We start from the raw sequence: 26,165 nt of genomic DNA on the forward strand, positions 1-26,165 counted from the left end.
CCCAACCCTTGTGTCCCCTTGTTAGTTTGTCAAACCAAAGTTTCCTGTGAGGTTCAGACCAGGAAACTGTGATTAGAGTGATCCACTCAAATACAGGTTGCGTACCAGAATAAACCTGTAGTTTGTAATCCTGGTTCAGAGGGTTTACTCAAACGACAATTTGTCGATTTGGACAATACTGAAAAGCTGTGCTTTGAGAAGCTAGGATGCGTTCTTTTAAACCAGGTTCACAAGGAGAGGAAGGAGTATGCATGCATAGGATTTGTTTGGTTTTCCAAACCATAGCTTGGAGGATTAGAGAACACAATGTCAGAATGGAGCTACTAAACTTTACCAAATAGATCAGTCTCATTTCTTTCTGTCAACAAATCCATTTGTGAGTTTAATTTTTCTTCATCTTTTCAGGGTTTACTTTTCATGCATTTACCTTCCTTTTTTTAAATAAGAAATCACAAATAAAAATGTTATGCCTATACAATAAGGCCGAGAAGTCCGAAAAGGGTTCTAATCTTACTATAATTAGTTTTTATTGAAAAGGCCTGCTTCTTTTTGTAGCTGAAAGCTTCCAGCTCCTGCTTTCAAATCCACCCTTGGTATAGAATATCAAATTTTTGGTCTCATTGTTCATGTTCTTGGTTTGGCATGGAAGCATAAAGTGAGAGGATTTGGAGATGTCCCTGGAACAAAGTTACCTTCCCCCTTTCAGCCAGAACCGAAGATCCAGCTCTACTGCTTTCAGAGTCTCAAAATTCCTACAGTTGACCTTTTCACTGAGTAGACAGGCCAGAACTTCCTGTGCCTACTTTCCTCCCAGACAGGTGATTTCCCTCTGATAGTGTTCCTCGTCTGTTCAGGAGGAGTCACCCTTGAGTACAGTGCTTCAACCACTGTGCTTAACAGTGCTGAATGGGAGTCACCAAGGCCATGGACTTCTTTCCTAAAATGAGATTGGAACTCAAGACACCTTTCATGTCACAGCTTACCCAAACCACTGAGTCATTGCATCAGCAGAAAATATGCAGACTCCCATTCTTTTTGGAACTGCCCACAGATCATTTCGGCAATCTCACTACTCAGAGGTTTATAACACAGCATGTGCACACATATAAATAATTTCCCTACTTTCCCTCTTCCTTCCATCTTCAAAGAGCAAGCACTGCATGACCAGATGTTTTTTTAAGACATCCAGAACCTCCACACTTGACCCTCACTTGTCTTGTTAAAAAGAGATAGTTGCTCTGAAAAAATAAGGATGATGTGTTCTTGAAATCGGGCTGTAAAACAGACAGTGAGACTCTAGTTATAAATTTCCACTCCACAGTTGAAATTTAAGTTAGCTTGCCATTGCCGTGTGATGTATCTAAGCTTAGTTGTGTTACTCAACCTGTCACACAGCTTATAGCAACACTGTGCATATTTAATCAGAAGTCTGCTCTATGGAGTTCAATGGGACTTACTGCTAAATTAGTGTGTACGACAGTGGTTTCCTGCAGGTTTGGAGAACCCCAGTGTGCCACTATGAAATCTACATTTGAAAATTCAGCAGCTATATTGGATGCCTCCAACACACTATGCTCTATGGAACCAGAAGTCTTCAAGCAAAACTGACCTGCACCCACTTATCAGTGGGGACTCAATTCAAGCCAGAGCCAATATGAGCAACTTTGGCAAACTTCTGGAGAACTTTCAGCTAAGTAATCTAGGAGGCTCTCCCAACTATTTCTGGAATAAACTGCAGATGAAGTTTCCATCCATCCCTAGAATTGAAATATATATCTAGCATACACACACACACACACACACACACACACACACACACACACATACAAAGTGGTACCTCGTGTTAAGTACTTAATTCGTTATGGAGGTCCGTTCTTAACCTGAAACTGTTCTTAACCTAAAGCACCATTTTAGCTAATGGGGCCTCCGGCTGCCGCCGCTCTGCCAGAGCACGATTTCTGTTCTCATCCTGAAGCAAAGTTCTTAACCCAAGGTACTATTTCTGGGTTAGTGGAGTCTGTAACCTGAAGCATATGTAACCCAAGGTTATTTTATTTAAGACATGATAACACCATCATACTGGTCAAAGTCTCTAAAGAGGTTCGTTTTATTCAACCAAAAATAAACACAAGGCATGTTAAGGCTCATTATCCTGATCTGAAGGGTTTTGGTTTTTGTTGTGGTCAGACTAATCCATTTTACTTTCAATATATGATTCTATTCTCTTTCTTTCTTTCAAGTGTAAAGCATAGCTGTCCACCTTCCCTTGTTTTGCGGGAAATTCCCTTATTCCAGCACCGTTTCCCACTGCTTCCCGCTGCTGTCCCGGATTGTTAGATATCCCATAGACTGTCCCCGGGACAGGTGAGGTTGCTGATCCCTTATTTTCAAATATGAAAGTTGACAGCTATGGTGTAAAGTGATGTAGAGAACCCTCCCACCACTACTGCTTTATTGTTTATTTCTATTAGTAATTTATTAATCTTACACTTTAGTTTGTTTTTCCATAGCTGCAACCTGTCACTGACTATTCTTAACTTTTTGTCAGCACTACCACACTGTATCGTTATTTTCTTCCTCCATCTACCCACCAGTAGCTATGTTTAAGTGTGGGACAAAACAGCAGAGATTTGAATATGAAATAAAAACAAAATACATTGTATTTTATTAAAACGCTTATTCATATGAAGACACGTGGGGAGGTTTGTGTGCAAATCCCTATATGTTTCCTGTCACTTTAAATGATATAGAAAACACAATACAGAAGTTTCTGCCGCAGTAAGAGCTTGCTTATCTAAGCCTTTGTCCCCTTCCCCCATTAGGAACTGCAACCAACAATGCTATATCACTCTTCCCCAGTTAACAGTCATCAATCAGGAACTGAGGAGTGCGCTTGCAGTCTTCCATCAGGTCCATAACCACTTTCCTTTTTTAAAAAAAATATAATTTTTATTAACAGGCCAATCAAATCACATTATTTCCAAGTCACATTAGTTCCAAATTATACAGCCAAATTTTTTATTTTTTTGTTGGGGGTACCCATACTTCAAGCTCTGAAAAGGGTCCAGCCATCACTTATATTGCTGCTTTAATTAGACAGTTCTATCCAGTTCTGTCCAGATAGTCTCTTTGTTACTTTCCTCATCTTCTTGTTGTTATCATATATTCCTTTCTTTGCGATCTCTGATAATCTTCACAAGCGGGTTGAAAACAAACATCCTCTGTGTGGGTTTTACACTCTCCAAAAATCATATCACATAAGGACAGACGCCATTTCCACACCTCCGTAAAGAGACTTTCCCTCGGTCTGTCCGTTGATTTTCCCAGGCTTGCCAAACATATCTCAGAGGGCTCTGCCAAGGTCCAGATCACACTCCTATAAGCATTCACATTCCGATGACCCTAGTCCTCCTTCCCCATCCTTCTTAGGCAAGCCTGTCTTAACAAGACGTTATTTGAAACTGCGTCATAAAACTTTCCTCCGTTCTCCGATGTTTACCAATCCTCTCTTTGATCAATAATTCACTCCACACAGTTCTTGAATTCCTGCTTGTGATTAATAAATTGCAACAATTCTTCTCTCTGGGGTGGAGGATTATTAATACTCACATAAGGCAAAAAAAAGAAAAGTTTTTTCCTCCACCTCCTTTCCGTTTCGCTCCAAACATACCAGTCTTTTAATGGTGATTCATCACTTGATTTATTTGTCCCGCCCGTCGCTCCGCTCTCAGAGATCCATTAATCAGCAGTCTTAACTCCCAATCTTCGAGGTCCATGACCACTTTCCATTGGAGTCTGTTCCCCTCTGCCTCCCAACATTTAGCCCTAAATGTCACCCAGGCTCTGATAAAGCAGAATGACATCATCATCATCATTTTTAATTTGTATACCCTCTTTCTATCTTACAATACTCAAGCCGGTGTACAAGCTGAAGAAACAAAAAGTGTACATCTTATAACAATCTAATGCAATACAAAAATGTGATAATAAAACATAACTTTAAAATAGGTAACCTATATCAAAAAGTAACATTCAACAATCATTAGAATAGTATTAAATAATAATAATAACAACAACATATAAAAGTTAAACAGAAATCCACTCAGCAGTTACAATAAATAATAAACTAAAATGAAACAATGGCAAGCCACAGTACATAAAACAATACAGTACACATTGAGAAGCTGGGTGGGGTAAGGCAGGTGGAAGGAGGCCTTTCCTGACAAAGTCTCTCCCCTCACAGTTCTTCCTCCAGGACCAGCTCCCTTATGAGGACTCCTAGGGCCAAAGAGTGGGGCAAGGCAGGTGGAAGGAGGCCTTGCCTGCTGGATTCTCTCCCCTCACCAATGGTTTTCCCATCCTGTTCCTGCTCTCTTCCCTCCCAGTTCCTTGGCAGCACACAGCAGCGGAAGCCCTCCCCACCCACATAGCAGGACCCTTAGAAAAAGGTCATAATAATCCTCTCAAAGCATTCTCACAGAAATCTGCTTTCAGACATAGTTTTGAAAAATTCCTGTTTTTATCTTGGAAATCTTGTCTACGAGGAGCTGCTAGTAGGGTCAGATTGTTCATGGCCTGTGCAGTTCTAAGGATGGAAAAGGCACATTAGATCATCCTGCCTCCCTGCCAGAACGGCATTGTTCCTCGCAGTACGTTTTCAAGTGCTTATTTTTATGGGTCCCCAGGGAGAGGAGAGATTCTCTCACTTCCTTTGGAAGACTGTTCTACAGCCTAACCCAGCCAGGGACTTTCCCTGGTATTTGGTCTTGTGTATCTCTGCTGCTCCCCCTCTAGTGGTGTCCGTTATGGAACGACACTCCCTTTCAACCAGTCATCTCACACTCAACCTTAGGGATCACGGTGAAATTCAATCCAGTTTGAATTTAAACTGTCCTAATACGCACTTCAGGGATGTGGGTGTAGCTGTGGGTTAAACCGCAGAGCCTGGAACTTGCCGATCAGAAGGTCGGCGGTTCGAATCCCCGCGACGGGGTGAGCTCCCGTTGCTTGGTCCCTGCTCCTGCCAACCTAGCAGTTTGAACGCACGTCAAAGTGCAAGTAGATAAATAAGTACTGCTCCGGCGGGAAGGTAAACGGCGTTTCCGTGCGCTGCTGTGGTTTGCCAGAAGCAGCTTAGTCATGCTGGCCACATGACCCGGAAGCTGTACGCCGGCTCCCTCGGCCAATAAAGCGAGATGAGTGCCGCAACCCCAGATTCGGCCCCGACTGGACCTAATGGTCAGGGGTCCCTTTACCTTTGCCTAATATGCACTTTACAAAACAAGAGCAAGCCTTTGAAACTCTCATGTCTACGAATTTTCGCAATATACATATACCAGGGTAAATTGGCTATTAAAATATATGTACAGTGGTACCTCAGGTCAAGAACTTAATTCGTTATGGAGGTCCGTTCTTAACCTGAAACTGTTCTTAACCTGAGGTACCACTTTAGCTAATGGAGCCTCCCGCTGCCGCTGCACAATTTCTGTTCTCATCCTGAAGCAAAGTTCTTAACCCGAGGTACTATTTCTGGATTAGTGGAGTCTGTAACCTGAAGCGTCTGTAACCTGAGGTACCACTGTATTAGGGAGAATACGTTATTTTAGTGGAAACTGCTCTGCAAAAATCATGAAGACTTTCTGCACGTGCTGTGGAGGGAAATGAGGGGCAGATGGGGGTCGTCAACTTGGGGCGGTAGCCCATCTAAGAGAAGGAAAACTCTGATCCTGAACTTCTGCTGCCTGGCAGCTATACTCATTCATGAGAAAGGTTTTGGGAGTAAACCCTGATGAAAAATCTGTACCCGCTGCCTTGCCTGACATCATTGGGAGAAGAAAAGGCTAATGAGTAAACCCTACACAAATCTGGAGTGGAGTCCCTAGGACGGTTGGATGGCATCTTGTACTCCTCATTCCAGCAACTCCTGCTGCCAAGCTGGTGCCAAATGTATTGCTTTGCTTTCCTTTGGACCACATCAGCGAAGCCAAGATGAGGGCCAGTCTGCCTATGGACCATTCCATCATGGATGCAATGTGCTGAAATCAGCATTTTAACCAGTGCTGGGAAAGGTATGAGCTGATGAGCTGGTTCTGGGAAATACACGCTTGAGCAGTTGGAACACAGCATTAGTTAAATGATAGCCAGGAGGAAATGTTTTGTACGGCAACAGCTGCTCTTGGTAAGGTTGTGGAATGCACAGAAAGATTTGGTTGGTTTGTCTAATGCGAGCCTCCTCACCCTTAAGGTGCACTGCATCCCCTAGAATATGCTGCCATGTGGTTCCTGGTGTTAGTATTGACTGAGATACATGTCTTGGAAGCAATCAGGCCATCACATATTCCTTTCCCACTAATTAGAATGAGGGACCATTCTGCAATCTGATTATGGTAAAGCCCTCTCAAAAATCACCATTATCAGTTCTTTTTTATGGCAGAATGTGCCAGAACACAGTTCTGGTATCTTTTGTGGTCAAATCCGCTCACCTTCTCTGGTGGGTGCATCTATCTCCTCGATCGAAACCCTCTTCTCAGGGTAAGAGCAAATGGTTTGCATGCAAAAAGCCCCATGTTAATTCCCTGGGCATTTCCCCATACAGAGGGCCAAGAATCCTGTGTATGTCCCCTGTCTAGAATCCTGGACTGCTGCTGTCTGTCAGTGTAGACAAAACTGACGCAGATGGACCAAGATTACTCAATATAAGGCAGCTTCTTATGTTCGTAGATGTCCCCGCTGCCATGCACTTTGGCAAACCGCTCAATCTCAGCCCCCCATCTTCAGTGTGAAGATTAGAATGCAACCTTATGGGTTTGTTGTAAGGCTTGCAGGAGATACTATATGAGATGCTGGTTTTTGAATGCTAAAAAACGTTATACAAAATGTTCTGCTTCTCTGGATGTGATAGGGTGTTGTTTCTTATTAGGAATGTGTACAGTAACACGTCTCCATTGTCTGAACTCCAAGGGAAGCCTTGCAACGAATTTGTCCCTCGAGCGCTTTGGGCCCAGGACGCAGGAAACCTGGCAATTGCAGAAAGATGTTGGCAAGTGGATTTTGCAACCTACCGTTTGTGTAAAAATCCAGTTTATTAAAAACAATAAACACACAGCCCAGTGTTATGCCAATTTAATTATACAATTTTAGAGATTTAGTGCTCTCACCGATTATTTTTTTTAATGGTTTGAGCATTATGAGTAAGATCCAGACAGATTCTGTTTCTAGTTTGGACTTGATGATAAAAATGACGTAATAAAAGGAATTCAAATGAATCACCGCTTGGAGAAAGAGAAAAGAAGTTACTGAATTCTACAGAAGTTAGACAGGAAGGGGTAGTGTTTCTTTAAACACTTTAATTAACAAGCATCCTAATTCCTTCTGAATAGTGTAGGTCAGTGATGGCCAAACTTGGCCCTCAAGCTGTTTTGGGACTACAACTCCCATCATCCCTAGCTAACAGGACAAGTGGTCAGGGATGATGGGAATTGTAGTCCTAATCAGCTGGAGGGCCAAGTTTGCCCATCACTAATGTAGGTCTTTCCACATCATAATATAAGGGAAGATATTCAATATATTAATAGCAAACTCATTATCTGAGTGTGGATGCTTATGTAACCAGAATGGCACCAGCCATGCTCAAGAGGGTAAAGGTAAAGGGACCCCTGACCATTAGGTCCAGTCGTGGCCGACTCTGGGGTTGCGGTGCTCATCTCGCTTTATTGGCCAAGGGAGCCGGCGTACAGCTTCCAGGTCATGTGGCCAGCATGACTAAGCCACTTCTGGAGCGGTACCTATTTATCTCCTTGCACTTCGAGGTGCTTTGAACTGCTAGGTTGGCAGGAGCAGGGACTGAGCAACGGGATCTCACCCCGTCGCAGGCATTCGAACTGCCGACCTTCTGATCGGCAAGTCCTAGGCTCAGTGGTTTAGACCACAGCACCACCCACGTCGCTATGCTCAAGAGGGAGGGATCAGCAAATATGGAGAAGCTTCAGGGTTTGCAGAAGTGCAAAATATTTGTTGGGGGAAAAGCCCCGGGAGTGGTTCTTACTCCTCCCCAAAACAGTACAATGAAGACAATTTTGGTATACTGTATATATGAATTTAAAACAGACTTTTATTTAAAGCAGCCCTTTCATTGTAGATAACTAAGGTAAAAAAACATTCATAGCAAGAGTCCATGTCGTGATGGTGGTCAAATGGCCAAAAAGAAGGGAACCTGCTTGGTAGTCCATTTTCAGTGAATTCCTCCCAGATGCTTAAGCCCAGGTAAATTTAAGCATCACAGAAATCCCTTTCATAGCTGGGACCTGGTTGTATGGAAGCCTATAATGATAGCAGCTGCGTATTCATGAGCTGCTTCAGTGCAATGTCCAGAAATGTGGCTGTGTGTCCTGTCCTGTTATACAGAGCATAGTCCTCTTTATGAAGGGCTGTCCAAATCTGGTTTCAAAATAAAGGAGAGAAGAGGTTTTGATGTTGCCATCAACAATTAGCACCAGGACAGCAGACAGATCATGCACACAGGTCACCTAGTTGGTTTTCCCTGCAGTGGTGAGATTATATTTCTATTTAAATTATAGTGATGATTTCAAAAATTACACGCACATATGCAAATCTTATGGTGATTATTTTATGAAATTCATGCATGAAGTGGGCTACAGGGTGGTGGCTCCCATGATTCTGCTTAATCAATTATTATTTCCAAAAGACTCATCCTTGATTTCAGCAAGTCCCATCAAGTGTAAATGGACTTGCCATGTATCAGTTCAACTGGTGGTCTATCAGTAAGTAGCAGTATGTGCGGTATTGTCTGATATACAGCAAACATGCAAGAGATATTTTATTTCATGGTTCTTCCTAGAACCTTCTTTAGCGCAGTTTGCCTTGCCTTTACAACTAACGTCAGCTGATCCACTTGGTCCCATTGGCAGAGAGGAACTCCTCAAACTCTTTGCTGGTGAACACAGAAGTACTGCTTGACCCAATTGTGTGTGGGAGGTCTGTGGAAACTGAATAATTGGCATAACTCTTCCATTGTTATGGGCAAAGGTGCTGTTTCAATGGAAAAGGCCCCTAGTCACTTGGTGGTTGACCATAGTCCTATTTCACTTTCCCCATTCAACAACCAAACTGTTGAAGAAATTGCTACATAAAACTGCATTTAGCATAGACAATCCTGGACAAACACCCATTTTAAAAAGATGAATGGACAGCACCACATACTCTTTGAGGTGTGAGAATATCTCGAAATGACTGAAGTCGATACGGTATGTTTCCTCGCCTAGGTGTCATTCCAGCCAGTGTACACATGCTTCCAGCAGCAAGCGCAATAATTCCTCACTGTCACATCAGAAATGCCAATGGCTCCAAAGAGGGATAGACATTGTTGTCTTGATGCTGCTTCTCCTAATATTCTGGCAGAAGTTGCCAATTCACTGGTGGATTGGATTAAATCCTTTGTTTATCCATCACATTTCCACGGTGTGCCTGAGAGTACAACATGCAACCAAAAATTATAATCTACCAACAAAAATTACTGGAGCAGATTAACAGAGAATATTGAAGAGCTTCATCACATTCCTTGACTCCTTTGCCATTGCTACTTCCAGCATTCTCTTCTGAAATGAGCAAGAGGAGCTTTAAAAGACAAAGGTTCTATATGCACTATACATTTGAAACAATATTCTACCACTTTAAACAGTCATGGCTTCCCCAAAAGAATTATGGCAGCTGTAGTTCGTTAATGGTACTGAGAGCTGTTAGGCGACCTTTATTCCCCTTGGAGAACTACAATCCCCAGAGTTCCCTGGGAAGTTTAGTTCTCCACATTTCCATATCAGATCACAGGTAGGGTGGTTGTTGTTGTTGTTTTAAAAAAACCTCACAAAAAATCACCAGCATTTAAATGCAAACTTATCCTAACATACATGCAATTTTGCCTAATATGCACATTTTTTCAAAGCAATTTTCTCTTTTGAAAATGCATTTTTTGTGCTTTATGTCCACTGGTATATGCATGTTTATGAACCCTTTACTCCATTATATACATTTTGGTACCCATTACCAGAGACCTGCCCTGCAAAATTCAGAGAAGTGTGACTTCTCAAAGCATGGCTGTGTTTCGTTGCTCCTATGGTTTGAGAATGTGTGGATTAGGTCGGTTCACATTTGATGGCAATCTAAATGGAATGTCTTCATCATCCTTGCTGCCAAGTAAATGATCCTAGGGCTGCAGTCCGAGTGCACTTAAGCCCTTTCCACCTTTGAGTCACTGTAGCCCTTTGAGGCATGTAGCCCTTTGAGGGGTGTGGGGCTCGTACTGCCCCAGAATGGATTCAGTTGTTGAATCAAGTATGTGTGGTTTGGGAGTGGGCATTGCCACTGTGATGCTTCCTCACTCCCAGGTGTGTTTCATTCTACTTGGATCGAAGTTTTGAAATGGGCCTATAAGTTGGGCAACCACCTTGTGAATGTTCCCGCACACCTCAGGGCTTATTGCCTCTTTCAAATATGTTGGGGTATTTGCAAGAAGAAGAAGAAGAGTTTGGATTTGATATCCCGCCTTTCACTCCTTTTAAGGAGTCTCAAAGCAGCTAACATTCTCCTTTCCCTTCCTCCCCCACAACAAACACTCTGTGAGGTGAGTGGGGCTGAGAGACTTCAGAGAAGTGTGACTGGCCCAAGGTCATTCAGCAGCTGCATGTGGAGGAGCGGAGACGCGAACCCGGTTCCCCAGATTACGAGACTACCGCTCTTAACCACTACACCACACTGGCAAGGCAGTCAATCGCAGTAAAAGGGGTGGGGGTGAGGGGAAAGAAAATCAACTTGTAAGCTTGACCTCTGAAATCACTGGGATCAGGGTCATTTTGGATGCACTCCCTTTGCGACCGAACCTTGCAGTGAAAACAGTAGCAGAAGCTCATGTGTTTATGAGCCTCAGGAACAGATCCTTGAAGTATCAGCAAAAGAGGTGCTATTATTAAAACTAATCCACGGCATGGGGAGGGGGAGGGGAGAGTCATTTTAGGACATCCTGGTTGCACCGTTCCATCTGGAATTCTTTCCTACACTGTAGGAAATGAACAAGAAATGTTAGTAGTAGGGGTGTGTCCTCTACTAAAGCAGCACATTCTTTGAAATGCTGCCGCCGCAATCCAAGAATCTGGAAGCAGTCAAATAATCACCATCCTCTTCCAGCCAGAGCCTGGAAGAAGAAAAAGAATACCTTCAGGATGCTGTTCATAGCATGGCTTCTTGTCACACATACACAGTTCCCCTCGGACCTGTGTGAAATTCTCTGCTGACTTACACTCGGCATTCATAACCCCCTGAAAACCGAGGATTTCTGAAAAGGTTCAGGACGTGGCCTTTTCACAGCTATGCATTAACCAGCTTAGAGAGGGAGGGAGGGAGTCACAGGACATCCCAGTGATAACTATTTTCTCAAAGGCAAATCAACACTTTAAATGGAATCTTTGTGTTAGAGTTCAGTAGAAATTAATGCACTCCTACTCTCTGTGTCACTCCTGTGTTGGGTCACATCCGTACCATCCATTTAAAGCACCCTTACACCACTTTAAGTGTCATGGTTCCCCCTCACATACACACACAGAGAATCCTGGGAACTGAAGTTTGTTAAGTATGCTGAGAGTTGGTAGGAGTCTCCATAATAAACTACAGTTCCCAGGATTCTGTGAGGGAGAGCCATGACTCTTAAGGTGGGGTATAAGTTTGTTTTATATGTGTGGTGAGGTTGAGTGCTTGGTCTCCAGCACATTATGCATAGACACATACAAAACTGACATGGACCAGATATGAACTGATCCATCTGTTCCTAGACTACAGCCTCTAAACTCTTGTTTGTATGAGCAAATGCCTGTACGGTGTGTACAAAATTAGTACTTCTTCCATTATCCCATAAGAGAAATGATAGGGAGAAATCTGTCCCCATCACCATTAACTTACTAAGGTGTTAATGACTAGAAATGGGTTTTCACACCCTTCATCTTCTGCACCCCCGCAAAAGGTGTTCGACTGTTATACTGCTCATTGAACTGGCATTTCACTATTACTTAGAGTTTTTAACCGAGAGAGAGAGAGAGAGAGAAGTATTTTGCTGCCAAGTAAAAGATTCGTTCAAAAATAAATAGGTGGTAAAATGGTGCCGCTGCAAAGATTATAGTGAATGTGTGCAGAGCAGTGATGTCAAAATCTTAGCTCTTAATGAAGACAGAAGATTATTGCCAATGGCATTTACCCCTGTGGAGATTTCACTGCTCTTCTGTCTTTCTTGGGGGACGGGGGACGGAACTCGGCTTTCTGTGATAAGAGTAAAGATGGAAACATCACTTGAAAAAGAGGGGAACAAATGGATGACACCATTGTGTGGCAGGAATGTACCCTACTGTACAAAGGTAAGAATTACACCCATTGCTCTGCTTTCTTTTACCTCTGGTCTTAACCAATTTTTGCCTTTGGCTTTGTCCACCACTGGACTAAACACCCACAAAATTATTCATGGGGGGGATGCAACTGTTGGGCAGAACAAGGTCTTCCACCCTTGGTTTAACTGAATCCAACTATGGTACAGCTTTAGGGGTGGGGTCAGTGCTGGATTTACTTATAAGCTAAACAAGCTATAGCTTAGGGCCCCACTCTCTTGGGGGCCCCCAAAAAAATTAAAGGGGAAAAAACTGGATGTACATTTCCAAAATATAAGATAAAAAACAAATAAAATAAAACCTACATACAGCAACAGTATTTTGTGTTGTGTAGACTCCTAGGATGTAAGTAATGGGCCCCGCCTGCTAGCTTGCTCCCTAAAATATCACTGGTTTGCTCATTTTTGTATCAATTACTTTGATAAAATACATATTTTGTTATGTGCAAATAGCTTTAGATACCTATTGGGTTTATGAATTACCCTATATCATATATTCAACACAAAAAAACAGTGATGTTTTGTAGTTGACAAAGGACATCTGGACATATAAAGGGCCCCGTTACCTTCAGTAGATTAGGACCTCATCAACCCTAAATCCAGCCCTGGGTGGGGTGAGGGTCTTTTCCTCTCTGCACAACTTGTTCTCTGGCAATCTGATGAAAGAGACACTGTCTGCTTCAGAGGAACATATTTATTTCTTCTCCTTGCATATTTGCAAATAAAGCAAATATCACCAGTGTTCTCTCATCCAAAGAACATGAAACCCTGTAGCCCTGGGCCTGGAACTTCTCACAGTTTGGAGGTGAGGGTAAAACAGTATGTTCTGTAGACAGTTCTGGGCCATTGCAGGCTGAAGTACAAGGGCCTCATAGCGTGCAAGTTCATTGGTCTGGGCACTCAACGGAAAGGTGAGTAAGAGCCTCAAAGACTAGCAGAAATATTAAGGAGAGTTTCTAAGCAATGTTCAAGGCAGACTCATACACAATGTGTTGAAATAGAAATGGATGGGGGCAAATAGTTCCTCATGCAATGGGCTGAGTTGTGTGAGCAATATAGAACATGAAAGAAGTATATTCTGGGCCAGGTGGTTCATTTGGAAGGGTGAGCCTGTCTGGTATGGTGGTTAAAGTGCCGAGATAGCAGGGTTGAAACCCACACTCAGCCATGAAGCTTACTGGTTGACCTTGGGCCAGTCTCCCTCTCTCCCATCCTGACCTACCTCATATGACTGTTGTGATGTTAAAATGGGGAGATGGGAACCATGAACACCACCACCTTGAGGTCCTTGAAGGAAAGATGGAATATACATGGAAGAATTAAATAATTAGATTAGATTAGATTAGATTAGATTAGATAGAATTATCCACTTGGAGAACAGATCAACCAATGACTTTGAGAAGAGAGCAGATATCCATAGGGATAAAACAAAATAAGAGGGGCATAATAATTTAATAATAATTTTATTATCTGTACCCAGCCTCTGTACCTCTGACTAGTTTGCCCCAGGCACTCTGGGCGGCTTACAACATACCGTATTTTTTGCTCTATAAGACTCCCTTTTTCCCTCCTAAAAAGTAAGGGGAAATGTGTGTGCGTCTTATGGAGCGAATGCAGGCTGCGCAACTATCCCAGAAGCCAGAACAGCAAGAGGGATTGCTGCTTTCACTACGCAGCGATCCCTCTTGCTGTTCTGGCTTTTGAGATTCAGAATATATTTTTCTTCTTGTTTTCCTCCTCCAAAAACTAGGTGCGTCTTGTGGTCTGGTGCGTTTTATAGAGCGAAAAATACGGTATATAAAAACAAAAGCATAGGATGACTGACCATTACATGGGTGTTTGGCTTGCAAGTAACCACCAGACGATCAGCAGGAACAAATGGTGTTGTGGGACAGAGCCACTCACCCACCCAGCACTGGCATCACAGCAGCTTAACTGGATGGGGATGGAGCAGGCCACAATGACAGCATGAGTGGAGATGAGCAGACACACTGGTGGGAATGCCCCATCTCATCCAGGTAATCTGCATCAATGCCAGTGTTGAGAGGGCAGCGCCTCACCACCACACTGGCTACTACTGGGGACCCCATCCATCCCTGGAAGTTACTTGTTTAGGACAAAGGAGGCATGGCCCCACCACTATCAGCCTGGCCTTAGGCAGCTACCACCTTGCCTGTCTTCTTTTTAACAACAAGCCCAGGGGGTTGGCACTGCTTGTCAGTTTCCTCCTCCTTAGTCTCAGTGTTGCCCTTGTAGGACTCAGCAGGGAGGAGGATGGGAGCAAAACTAGAATTAGCTGGCTCCACATGCCATTGGCTACTGCTTGTCTGCCTTCCTACCAGTCCCAATGGACACCAGCCACCACTGGCATCTATGCCCCCAAATGTTAACTAGTTTTGAAAATGAATCAAGGCTAAGACGTTAGTATCAAGTTATGGTGGGGGGTGGCGTTACCTGAACACATTTGTTCATCTCTTACTGTCATTTGCATTGGAAATGACAGTGTAAAACTGAGCCTGTAAGGTGATGTGTTTATGAAAAAGAAACTATTTCTCCCATAAGGTTTTGCACTTGACAAAGAAAACATAAGTATCCTTATTTATACTACATGCACAAAAGGATCGTGATATGGCAGTGAGCAAGTATAAATGGGGCGGATCCATGACTCTGCCAGAGAATTTTTAGAAGATTAACTTGAAATGATACATTTCCCAACAGTTTAGAAAGCACACTGGTAGATTTTTATTATTATTATTTACTGTCGTCACACAATATTCCCTTCCAAGTATTTAACATTTGCAGGATTTCATAATTCAATGTGTACAATCCATAAATAAGTTGAAAAATGTCATGTCCACCAAAGAGACTAGTTGTGGGGCTATTCTGTGATGTGGGAAAATAAGCCACTCTGAGACCCGTAAAAGGGTTGTCCCTACATTACACTGAGCACAGGTTCCAAGCTCTTGTGCAAGTGTATACACTTGTTCATTTGTATAGCTCAATTGTTGCATGTACAGTTTTCAGATAGTACACTTGTTGAATGTAACACATGAACACACAAACAGTGTGCCTTGAATCAGGGGAACACAGTGGGTAGCAAAGTTGTCAAAAAGGAAAGACTGGCTAAAACAGGGTAAAGTGTGGCAACAAATGCAAATGCCACACCTTATGGATGGTCTCTTGCATAAGCTAAAAGGTATTCTGTGTATACCCAGTATATCTGAAGGAGCGTCTCCTCCCCCATCGTTCAACCTGGACACTGAGGTCCCGCTCCGAGGGCCTTCTGGCGGTTCCCTCACTGCAAGAAGTGAAGTTACAGGGAACCAGGCAGAGGGCCTTCTGTGGTGCCCGCCCTGTGGAATGCCCTCCCACCAGATGTCAAAGAAATACACAACTATCAGATGTTTAGAAGACATCTGAAGGTAGCCCTGTTTAGGGAAGTTTTTAATGACTGATGTTTTAATGTATTTTTAATCTTTTGCATGGGTTTATTTTTGTAGTTGAAGATGTTAAGTGTTTGGGTTTGAAAAAATAATTATGAATAGATATACTCCTGTCCATGGCACTTTGCAATCAGAGAAAGCGGGAAAATGAATACAGTTTGACATTTGAGGATGGCTTGGGGTGGAAAAGGCAAAGATAATGGACACTGGCAATTACATGAACTTAGATTACCTTTGTGGCTGGGCAAGTAGAGTGAAGGGCTAAGTCAAGCCCCGCTTCCAGCCAAGCAGTTTAGGATGGCAGCTTGAGTAGATAAATGCCGAAGATCTAGATCTTGCTAAGAGCTTTTTCATTAGCTAGGGTGTTTTCAAAGTTTTCCACAAGGCAGCAGTGGGTGGGTCTCCAAATGGGAGCCAAGCATGAAAATGGCATGTGTTTTATTTTATGTAAAGCTCTTCCAAGTACAGAGAGGTAAAGGGAGCCAGCTAAGTAAGTCTGTGTTGACATGTAAAAAAAAAAGGTCAGACAGGAATAAGTGGCCTCAGAGATGTTATCCGATTGAAACGAACCTCACATTCCGAAGTCCGAAGGACAGGGAAATGAAAAGGAGCCCAAACAAGCGCCCCACATCATCCGTGTAATCGAGCGGCTGTAGTCACCGTCCCTTTGGCTCGGGATTTCTGCTGCGTTCCAGTAGACAGAAAGCACCTGGGAACACTCTGCCGAAAGGGCTTGATTCCTTGACAGCTCTGGATGATGGCCTACATAAGCGAGGAGGGAAGAAAGGGGGGCATTGTCTTCCTCCCTGCTACGGTGCTGCTTAATAGATCACCTCCAGAAGCTAACATTTATTACACTCATAGAACTCCCCCCCCCCCCGCTTTTCTCTAGACAGTCAGTGTAAGAAACTTGTTTTAAAAAACATGTTTTTGGGATTCTGAGTGCTTGCTGCTCCAGGATAAACTTGCTGCACATGTTGAGGGGTTTGCATCAGTTAATTTTGGGAAAGCTTGGTGCAGGCGTTAGTTTCAGAACATGTGCGTGGGCAGCCACATCCACAGGTACATTCCTGTGTCTTGCAGCCCCATCTGTTAATCCCCTGATGGACACGACTTTCTTCTGCTTTTTGGAAATCTTACAGGCTGATGAATGTTAGATGGCTTGGAGCAGGGTTCTTTCTTGATTGACATTCAGGGTCTTTTTTTAATCAAGAAAGAACCCTGGATTTTGATTTCCCCTCCATAGTGTAATACTACACCCAGTGCTTTTTTCTGGGGGGATGCAGGGGTACTCATACCCCTAAACATTTTGTGAATCTAACAGGAGAAGAAACTTTAAAAAAATAAAAAAAATAAGTTTCTTCTCTGGCACGGTGAATCGTCAGTTCTGTTGCTACCAACTAAAAGGTAAAGGTAAAGGTACCCCTGCCCGTACGGGCCAGTCTTGACAGACTCTGGGGTTGTGCGCCCATCTCACTCAAGAGGCCAGGGGCCAGCGCTGTCCGGAGACACTTCCGGGTCACGTGGCCAGCGTGACATTGCTGCTCTGGCGAGCCAGAGCCGCACACGGAAACGCCGTTTACCTTCCCGCTGGTAAGCGGTCCCTATTTATCTACTTGCACCCGGAGGTGCTTTCGAACTGCTAGGTTGGCAGGCGCTGGGACCGAGCAGCGGGAGCGCACCCCGCCGCAGGGATTCGAACAGCCGACCTTTCGATCGGCAAGTCCTAGGCACTGAGGCTTTAACCCACAGCGCCACCTGCGTCCCTCTGCTACCAACTATGGTGATCTTATTTCTTGTCATAGTGTTTCCTGAGTCTCAGACGGAAGCGGGCGTTTAATGTGTGAAGTAGGAGTTAGAATCTAGCACGGTGATTGGTCAGTTTCGTTGTTACCACCTCCAATGGCGGCTTCATTTCCTTTTCTGGTGATTTTCTTGAGTCAAAATGAGAGTACCCCTAAACATTTTTTTTAAAGAAAAAAAGCGCTGCTTATGCTACTCTTGATCCATCTGCCTCCTTGGTAACATAGGAAAGATGTGCCGACCAGCATTGAAAGCTGAAGGTCCATATACTTCACAAAAACATCATAGGCTGCTGCATACATACCATACATTCAAAGCACATTTTAAAACCCTCTCTGCTAGCCCATTGCCCTTGAGTACAGTGAAGGATGCTAGCCTGTTACAGTGGTACCTCAGGTTACATAAGCTTCAGGTTACATACGCTTCAGGTTACAGACTCAGAACCCAGAAATAGTACCTCAGGTTAAGAACTTTGCTTCAGGATGAGAACAGAAATTGTGCTCCAGCTGCGTGGTGGCAGCAGGAGGCCCCATTAGCTAAAGTGATACCTCAGGTTAAGAACAGTTTCAGGTTAAGAACGGACTTCCAGAATGAATTAAGTTCTTAACCAGAGGTACCACTGTACAACTGTTGAAGTAAGATTGAACTACTAGTCCAGTTGGCTTCTCTAAGGCTACGTACATAACTTTATAGCACATTCAGATAACCTCAGGGATTGAGGTGGATTGAGGCAGCCGCCTTGGGTGGTAGAATCCCAAGGGGTGGCACTCCTGTGGGGGCCCTGCCCACCCCTCCTGCCACTGCCTGGAGAAGTGGCTTCTGGTGAGATCTTGCAGAGCTGTCACAAGATCTCACTGCGGCCGCCATTTTTCCTTGCTTATCCTGTGGCAGTGGGATGCCCACCCCGCGTTGCTGCAGCTTCTGGGTTCCAATGAGATCTAATGGAATTCTTGCAAGATCTCATCAGAAGCTATATAGCCCCAGTAAGCAAGGCAAAGCAGGGCAGGGGGCGGTAGCAGGAGGAGGCAGCACCTTCCTGTTTTGCCTCAGGCATCAAAATGGGACAGGCTGCCTCTCCGGCCAAAGAATCCTGGGAACTTTGGCTTGTTCAAGGTGCTGGGAATTGTAGCTCTGTGGGGGATAAACTATAGTTCCCTGGATTCTTTGGAGGTGGGTAGAAAGGTGTTTTAAAGTTGTGGTGTGTACACAGCCTATGTTGAATGAGGGGGTGTTTTGTCCTTCACCAGGGAACATAGAAGCTGCCTTACAGCAAGTCAGAGACCATTGGTCTTTTATCTCAGTATTATTCACACTGACCAGCTGTTGCTCTCCGGGAATTCAGGCAAGAGCCTCTCTTACCCAACCTGAGATGCTGGGGATTGAGCCTAAGACGGACTACGTGTAAAGCGGATGCTTTATCAATGAGCTTCAGTCTTTCCCGGAATGTCTTTGACCGGCCTTCAGTGCTGTACCTGGGGCATTGTGGGAAGTTAAAATGGCATCTAGATTTAAAGAGCTGCATGGTACGTATCCATAGTCAGTCCTGCCATCATCCTGGGTCTCTGGCCTGAGGGTTCCGTGTGCTGACACCAGCCCTGGTGTGAATGCCACAAAAGCCAAGCCAATAAGAAGCTTGAAATCCTACACGAAGGAGGAAGAATTTAACAAGGCAAAGTCCAGTAGTCAATGCTACAAGAAGGGATGCTAAAATGCCCCCCTTTTCTGTTTCCGAAAGTAAATATACTATCTTTAAAAACTCCCAGGATGCTTGTTATGCACATCTGTGAAGCTATTGTCAGTTCCAGGTTCCCAATCTGGTCATGAACCAAACTGGCCTGAACTTTCCTAGCAAGGGGCTTAGCCTTGCCAAACCAACTGTGGTGACCTCATATTCACAAGATTTCATAAAAAGCAGAAATGACACATTTATTCACTTTCGGCACAGTATTTAAACTCTGAGGGGGTGTGTGTGCTATTTTAGGCCTTTAGAGGTCCCCAATAGGTCTCACAGTGTGAGGCTGTCTAGAATACTGCATTCTGAGTTCTGGAGCCCTATGGATGATGTTGTGTGTGTTTGTTAAAGCAGAGCAATGTAGCGTTGTTGTCGTTTTTTAAACTTAAATGAGAGCCAGTGTGGTGTAGTGGTTAAGAGCAGTTGACTTGTAATCTGGTGAACCGGGTTTGATTCCCTGCTCCTCCACATGCAGCTGCTGGGTGACCTTGGGCCAGTCACACTTCTTTGAAGCCTCTCAGCCTTACCTCACAGAGTGTTTGTTGTGGGGGAGGAAGGGAATGGAGAATGTTAGCCGCTTTGAGACTCCTTAGGGTAATGATAAAGCGGGGTATCAAATCCAAACTCTTCTTCTTCTTCTTCTTTCTTTAAAAATCCTCCACTGATGTGCTTTAATAATAATCCAGAGTTTTTCAATGTTCCAGAGACAACATTTTGGACTGCATTTGGAAATACAGTGCAGAAACAAAGCAACAAAATGACACGGGTACTAGAGAGTCCCAGGTCTGACTTGCGGGGCAGCGGCGGGAGGGGGGGGGGCATGTATTGACAATGAGTTTTGACCCAGGAAGGGGGGAAACCCCTGATTCACTCCAGTTCACTTCACTGTTTGGTATATAGGTAAAGGTAAAGGGACCCTTGACCATTAGGTCCAGTCTGGCTGACTCTGGGGTTGCAGTGCTCATCTCGCTTTATTGGCCAAGGGAGCCGGCATACAGCTTCTGGGTCATGTGGCCAGCATGACTAAGCTGCTTCTGGTGAACCAGAGCAGCACACAGAAACGCCGTTTACCTTCCCGCTGGAGCGTACCTATTTATCTACTTGCACTTTGAGGTGCTTTCGAACTGCTAGGTTGGCAGGAGCAGGGACCGAACAACGGGAGCTCACCCCGTCACGGGGAATTGAACCGCCAACCTTCTGATCGGCAAGTCCCAGGCTCTGTGGTTTAACCCACAGTGCCACCCACATCCCATTGTTTGGTATATACAGAGCACCAATGTACACACTTGGCAATGGTGTCATCACACAGAAATACTGTTTGTGAGCTGTTTTATGCAATGAACACAATTTTAAAAAGCACATTGGAGCAACAATTTTCATTCTTGTGTCCAAAGTGTGTAGAGTTAAGGGTCTACTTTCAACAGCGCATAATTTTATAAGTAAGCAAATGTTATAGAGATAACTAGAAACTTTGTCAAGCTGAGGGCTGTATTTCCTTCTGGGCAATCTTATGCATAGATGAATATATAGAAATGTTTACTTTCACCGCCACTTAGTTTTAATGTACTGTATCTATGTAGGTATTTTGTTTGGTTAGTTGTTAAATTGCTCTGGGTTGCCTTGGGCAAGATAAAGCAACTAACAGAGTCAAGAAACAAAATAATAAAAATAATAAAAATGTAAATAGAGTGATCTTTCCCATCGTGGGAGAAAGCTGTGACCGAATCAATTGTGTGCGTTCTCAGCTTGCCTTCCCCCTGCTGATGGGCAGATTCCTGATCTCCCTTCTTACGGTTCTTTATTTTAGAGCTGAACTGGTCAGTGCTTCAAATAGAGGACACTCTGAAATAGAGGACTGTCCTCTGTTAACAGAACATGTAGATACTGTAATGTACTGTATATGTGTAGGTACTATGTATACATGTAGGTACTATAACGTACTGCAAGCAACAGCTCAGCTGTTAAAGTGGACCAGTAGCAAGGCACAGGCAATATGCTGCAGTTTTATACCTCATTAACTGTCATGGCTTCCTGCAAGAATCCTGGGAATTGTAGTTTGGAGAGGTGTAGAGAGCAACCCTACGTCTCCACCTCCATTGAACTTCAGTTTCCATATTTTCTTGAGAAATGGGAATGGCTGTTAAACCAGTTTACATTTGTATTGTGTAACTAGCCTTGCAGTTCTGTTTCCCTGGCTTTTAACTGACAAAATCCCTTTATTATGTCTCCTTGTAAGCCTTATATGACCTTTATATACACAGCACACATTCAGATATTTGAGTAGGTTGTTCAGTACTTTCCTAACTCATAATGAAATTCCTGGGAGTTCTATCAAATGACTTCAGTGGAAAAGAGAGGTAGGCCAATCAGACAGGCAGACTTTTTGTAAATCCAGCAATTAATATTTCAGCAACTTCATTTATTTTTATATCTCTTTTCTCGGATCCAGGTTTGCTTCAACAGTACATGCCTAACATTTGTCTCACAAGAACATCCAAGAGAAGATTGTTGACAGGCAAATGGTGGCTAATACATTACATACATTATGAATTAAGCAACTTTTAGTTGGCCCTTGGAAATTTCTCACTGAATGCTATTACAAATTGCATTCGTTGTACGTTTCCATTTCCACTGGTTCTAAGGGATTTTATTTCTTATTGAAAGGTCAGCTCTGTAACGACTTATGGCCAGACATTTGCTTGCAATCCTGTACAATCATTGAGCTCAGTGAGGCTTACGTCTAAGCAAGGATTTCACTGCAACTTGTTTACTACTGAGAGGTAGCCCGAGTTTAGAATGCAAAACCACTACAATTGGTGAACGTGCCAGTAGAGACACAAGTGGGCAGAGTATTGAATATGACTCTTACCTTCAATCCAGCCATGCAGAAGTCAAAGATCTCTCTCTCTCTCACCCCCCCACCCTCCATCCTTCATTCATTCATCCAAGCAAGCAAGACACACTTGCACAGTTCAAAGGCACACTCCAGCTAGCAGATTTTTTCTAGTATCACTTCCAAGTAGGGATAGGTGAATCATTTAGGGTTCTCGTTTCCCAATCTTAAGTTCACTTTACTATATTTTCACGTCAGTTTGAATATACTTTTTTCTTTTTTAAAAAGTTTTCATGGACATTCATCAGAATTTTCATGTGAATTCCTAATAGACACATTTTTTTGCAAGCCATTTGACACTATATAATGTACATTTGATATTGTTTTTGCTCATATTACATTATGTATGTGCACTTTACTTAGGATATACATTTTCCCATACATTAATTGGCCAGAGAACTGCAATTCAGAATTTTTTTTTTTGGGGGGGGGGGTTGAAGGATGTCTGTGTTTCAGTTCTGATATTGTTTCATGAAGTGTGAATTGTTATTGTTATTGTTATTATTATGCCACCCATCTGAATGGGTTTCCCTGGCCACTCTGGGCATCTTCCAATAAATTAAAATACAGTACAACATTAATTCACCTTTAAATGTGAAGCGGCCTCCCCCACCTCACTTTTCAATCCAGTTGCTGTTGTGCTGTTTTCTTCGAATTGCTCACATATATTCCCCTCAGGTGTCGCAGGAGGAAATGCTTCCTGCTTGCATGTTCCAAACATTCTTTTGGTCATACAACCCTTTCAGAGTTAAGCACCCTGGCAGACTGCTCCTGCTAGGAATGTCTTAATTCCACCACCAAAGAAGAGGTGTTGTTGTTTAAATAAAGTAGCTACTGTGACAGATTTGCTGATATGTTAAGAGCATTACAGGATCTAGAGTTAGCTTTGGGAAGCAAATCTCATAAAATACTGACAGAAATTAAACAGTGAATTACTGGAAATGCAGAAGACATTGTAAAACAAGGTGACCTGACTTGTACCAGATAAGAATGGGAACAAAATGGCTGGCTAAAGAAGATGCACTAGATGACATGAAAATGTTGTATCACTTGTTTATTGAGCATTCATATGTGCATGCAGTGCTTACACAACATTGCCAACTGGTGGTTGTTATCCCATATTCTTCCTGTCACTTTTTGGACTTTTTGCATTAGACAATGGACAATCTCATTGCGCTAGAAAGTGCCAACTAGCAACCATCTTTTAAGGCAGGCCTGTCCAAAGTCCTTTTTGGGGTCCTGATGTGGCCCACCAGTTGATTTAATCTGGCCCCTGTGGCAGTATATGTCCTGGGGGAAATCCTGAAAACAGCTCAGCAACTTTGGGGCAAGTTCACTTCATCAAATCTGGCCCTCTTTGAAAAAGGTTTGGGCACCCCTGTTTTAAGTGAACAAACAATTCATCTGGAGCACCCAAAGACTGCATTCAGAAGGTCACTCACAGGGCCAGATTTAGGTTTGATGAGGCCCTTAGCCACTGAAGGTAATGGGCCCCTGTGTCCTTTGTCAACAACAAATTGTCGCTGTTTTTTGTGTTGAATATATGCGATATGGTAATTTATGGACCTAATAGGTATCTAAAGCCATTTGCGCATGTTGCCATGCAACCAGTCCATGCAGAATGTAGGCACCCTATATATAGAAATGAGCAAACCAGTGATATTTTAGGGAGCAGGCTAGCAGGCGGAGGCCATTACTTACATCATAGGCACCTATACAACACAAAATACTGTTGATGTATGTAAGTTTTTTATTTTATATTTTGGAAATGTACATCCAGGTTTTTTTCCTTTAACTTTTTTTGGGGCCCCCCAAGAGAGTAGGGCCCTAAGCTATAGCTTCTTTAGCTTATACGTAAATCCGGCACTGGTCACTCACTTTGTTGTTGTTGTTTAGTCGTTTAGTCGTGTCCGACTCTTCGTGACCCCATGGACCAGAGAACGCCAGGCACCTCTGTCCTCCACTGCCTCCCGCAGTTTGGTCAAACTTATGCTGGTAACCTCGAAAACACTATCCAACCATCTTGTCCTCTGCCGTCCCCTTCTCCTTGTGCCCTCCATCTTTCCCAACATCAGGGTCTTCTCCAGGGAGTCTTCTCTTCTCATGAGGTGGCCAAAGTACTGGAACCTCAGCTTCACAATCTGTCCTTCCAGTGAGCACTCAGGGTTGATTTCCTTCAGTATGGAGAGGTTTGATCTTCTTGCAGTCCATGGGACTTTCAAGAGTCTCCTCCAGCACCATGATTCAAAAGCATCAATTCTTCGGCGATCAGCCTTCTTTATGGTCCAGCTCTCACTTCCATACATCACTACTGGGAAAACCATAGCTTTAACTATACGAACCTTTGTTGGCAAGGTGATGTCTCTACTTCTCAAGATGCTGTCTAGGCTCCATGGACAAAGACAACAGGTCACTCACTACACAGTCAATAAGAGTAGCAAAATGTACATAATCCATTGGGTGCAGTATCATAAAACACCCACATGTAATTTGAACTAGCCTTCAGGAGGCAGCTGCTTCTCTGCTTCTTAGCTTCCATATGTAAACGGACTACTGCATTTCTTGGCTGCAGTCATTTGTGTAACCAATATGCTGTTAAGGGTGGGATCCATCCAGAGGCCCCCTTAGGTCAGTGATGTGAAATTAAGAGCACTTCAGTTTCCCATTCCTTACCTGTAGGCAAGTTGATGGATGCATTCTTGGCATGGATCTCATAACATCTATCCTTGAAGGCTAGCACTCATTAAAGCAAGGCATCAGTTTTACGGATATGTTTCACTCTCTCCAAAGAATCAAATTCAAAGCAATTCCACCCCCATCGTTCAGCCCGGAGGTCCAGCTCCGAGGGCCTTCTGGCGGTTCCCTTACTGCGAGAAGTGAGGCTACAGGGAACCAGGCAGAGGGCCTTCTCGGTAGTGGCACCTGCCCTGTGGAACGCCCTTCTGTCATATGTCAAGGAAATAAACAACCATCTGACTTTTAGAAGACATCTGAAAGCAGCCCTGTTTAGGGAAGTTTTTAATGTTTGATGTTTTAGCGTGTTTTTAATATTCTCTTTGGAGCCGCCCAGAGTAGCTGGGGAAACCCAGCCAGATGGGCAGGGTATTAATAATAATAATAATAATAATAATAATAATAATAATAATAATAGATGGTGATGATAATGATGATGATGATGCACATCCATAGATCAGCTCCTCTCCTTAATTCTATGTCTCAGGACAATGCAGCATTAAGAAAGAATAGTTCAAAGCAGTGGCAATCATACTAAAATAGATATAATTAAAATAAGGAACTATTATTGCTTGGTGTAATTCCCCTCTGAACAACATATATTGTTTTATTGTAGAATGACAGCTTGTGGCTGTAGATGCAAAGTTCAAGCCAAATAATTTATGTGCCAAATACACTTAGAGCTCTTAAGCCAGTCATGCCATCAGACTGTCTGCTACTTCAAAAGCCGTACAACTGGAAACACAAGACTCAGCTGTGCTCTTATAACTTGTGAAATATCCTATGTGAGGTCAGCATCTTGAATTAAAACCTAGGGAATTTTATGGGAAATGTTCCCTGCCCCGCTTCCCCTCACCCCCCCCCCACAGCTTCAATACAGTCATAGATTGCCTCAGATTTTTCAAAACTTCATTGTCTCCCTGTGAACATTAAGAACATTTCTCAACAACCTTGGCTGCTGTTTGTATATTTAAAGGGGGGTTTTTTTGTTTGTTTTTAAAAGCTGATTTTCTTAAAGCTACTAGATTTTCAGCTTGTGCAGAATTAAATTGTTGAGGTGAACACAATTCAATAATCTAGTTGGCTTTATTTTTTAAAACTTATATCTGGTTTACAGTTTTA

The 26,165-nt window shown here is 43.3% G+C and overlaps 1 protein-coding gene and 1 long non-coding RNA gene across 6 annotated transcripts in view; one reads left to right on the forward strand and one right to left on the reverse strand.

The window, feature by feature from the left end:
• COL8A1 (collagen type VIII alpha 1 chain) overlaps window positions 1-26,165 on the forward strand; it is a 96,253-nt gene that overhangs the window by 33,201 nt on the left and 36,887 nt on the right. The window lies entirely within an intron of this gene.
• Window positions 8,230-25,044, reverse strand: LOC310843999. The gene is made up of 3 exons (XR_014563867.1): window positions 24,984-25,044; window positions 9,220-9,483; window positions 8,230-8,436 (listed from the first exon to the last, which is right to left on the reverse strand). It is a non-coding gene; the product is annotated as an uncharacterized lncRNA (long non-coding RNA).

The sequence above is a fragment of the Podarcis gaigeae genome (assembly GCF_964106915.1).
Source record: "Podarcis gaigeae genome assembly, chromosome: 4".
Taxonomy (NCBI): Eukaryota; Metazoa; Chordata; class Lepidosauria; order Squamata; family Lacertidae; genus Podarcis; species Podarcis gaigeae.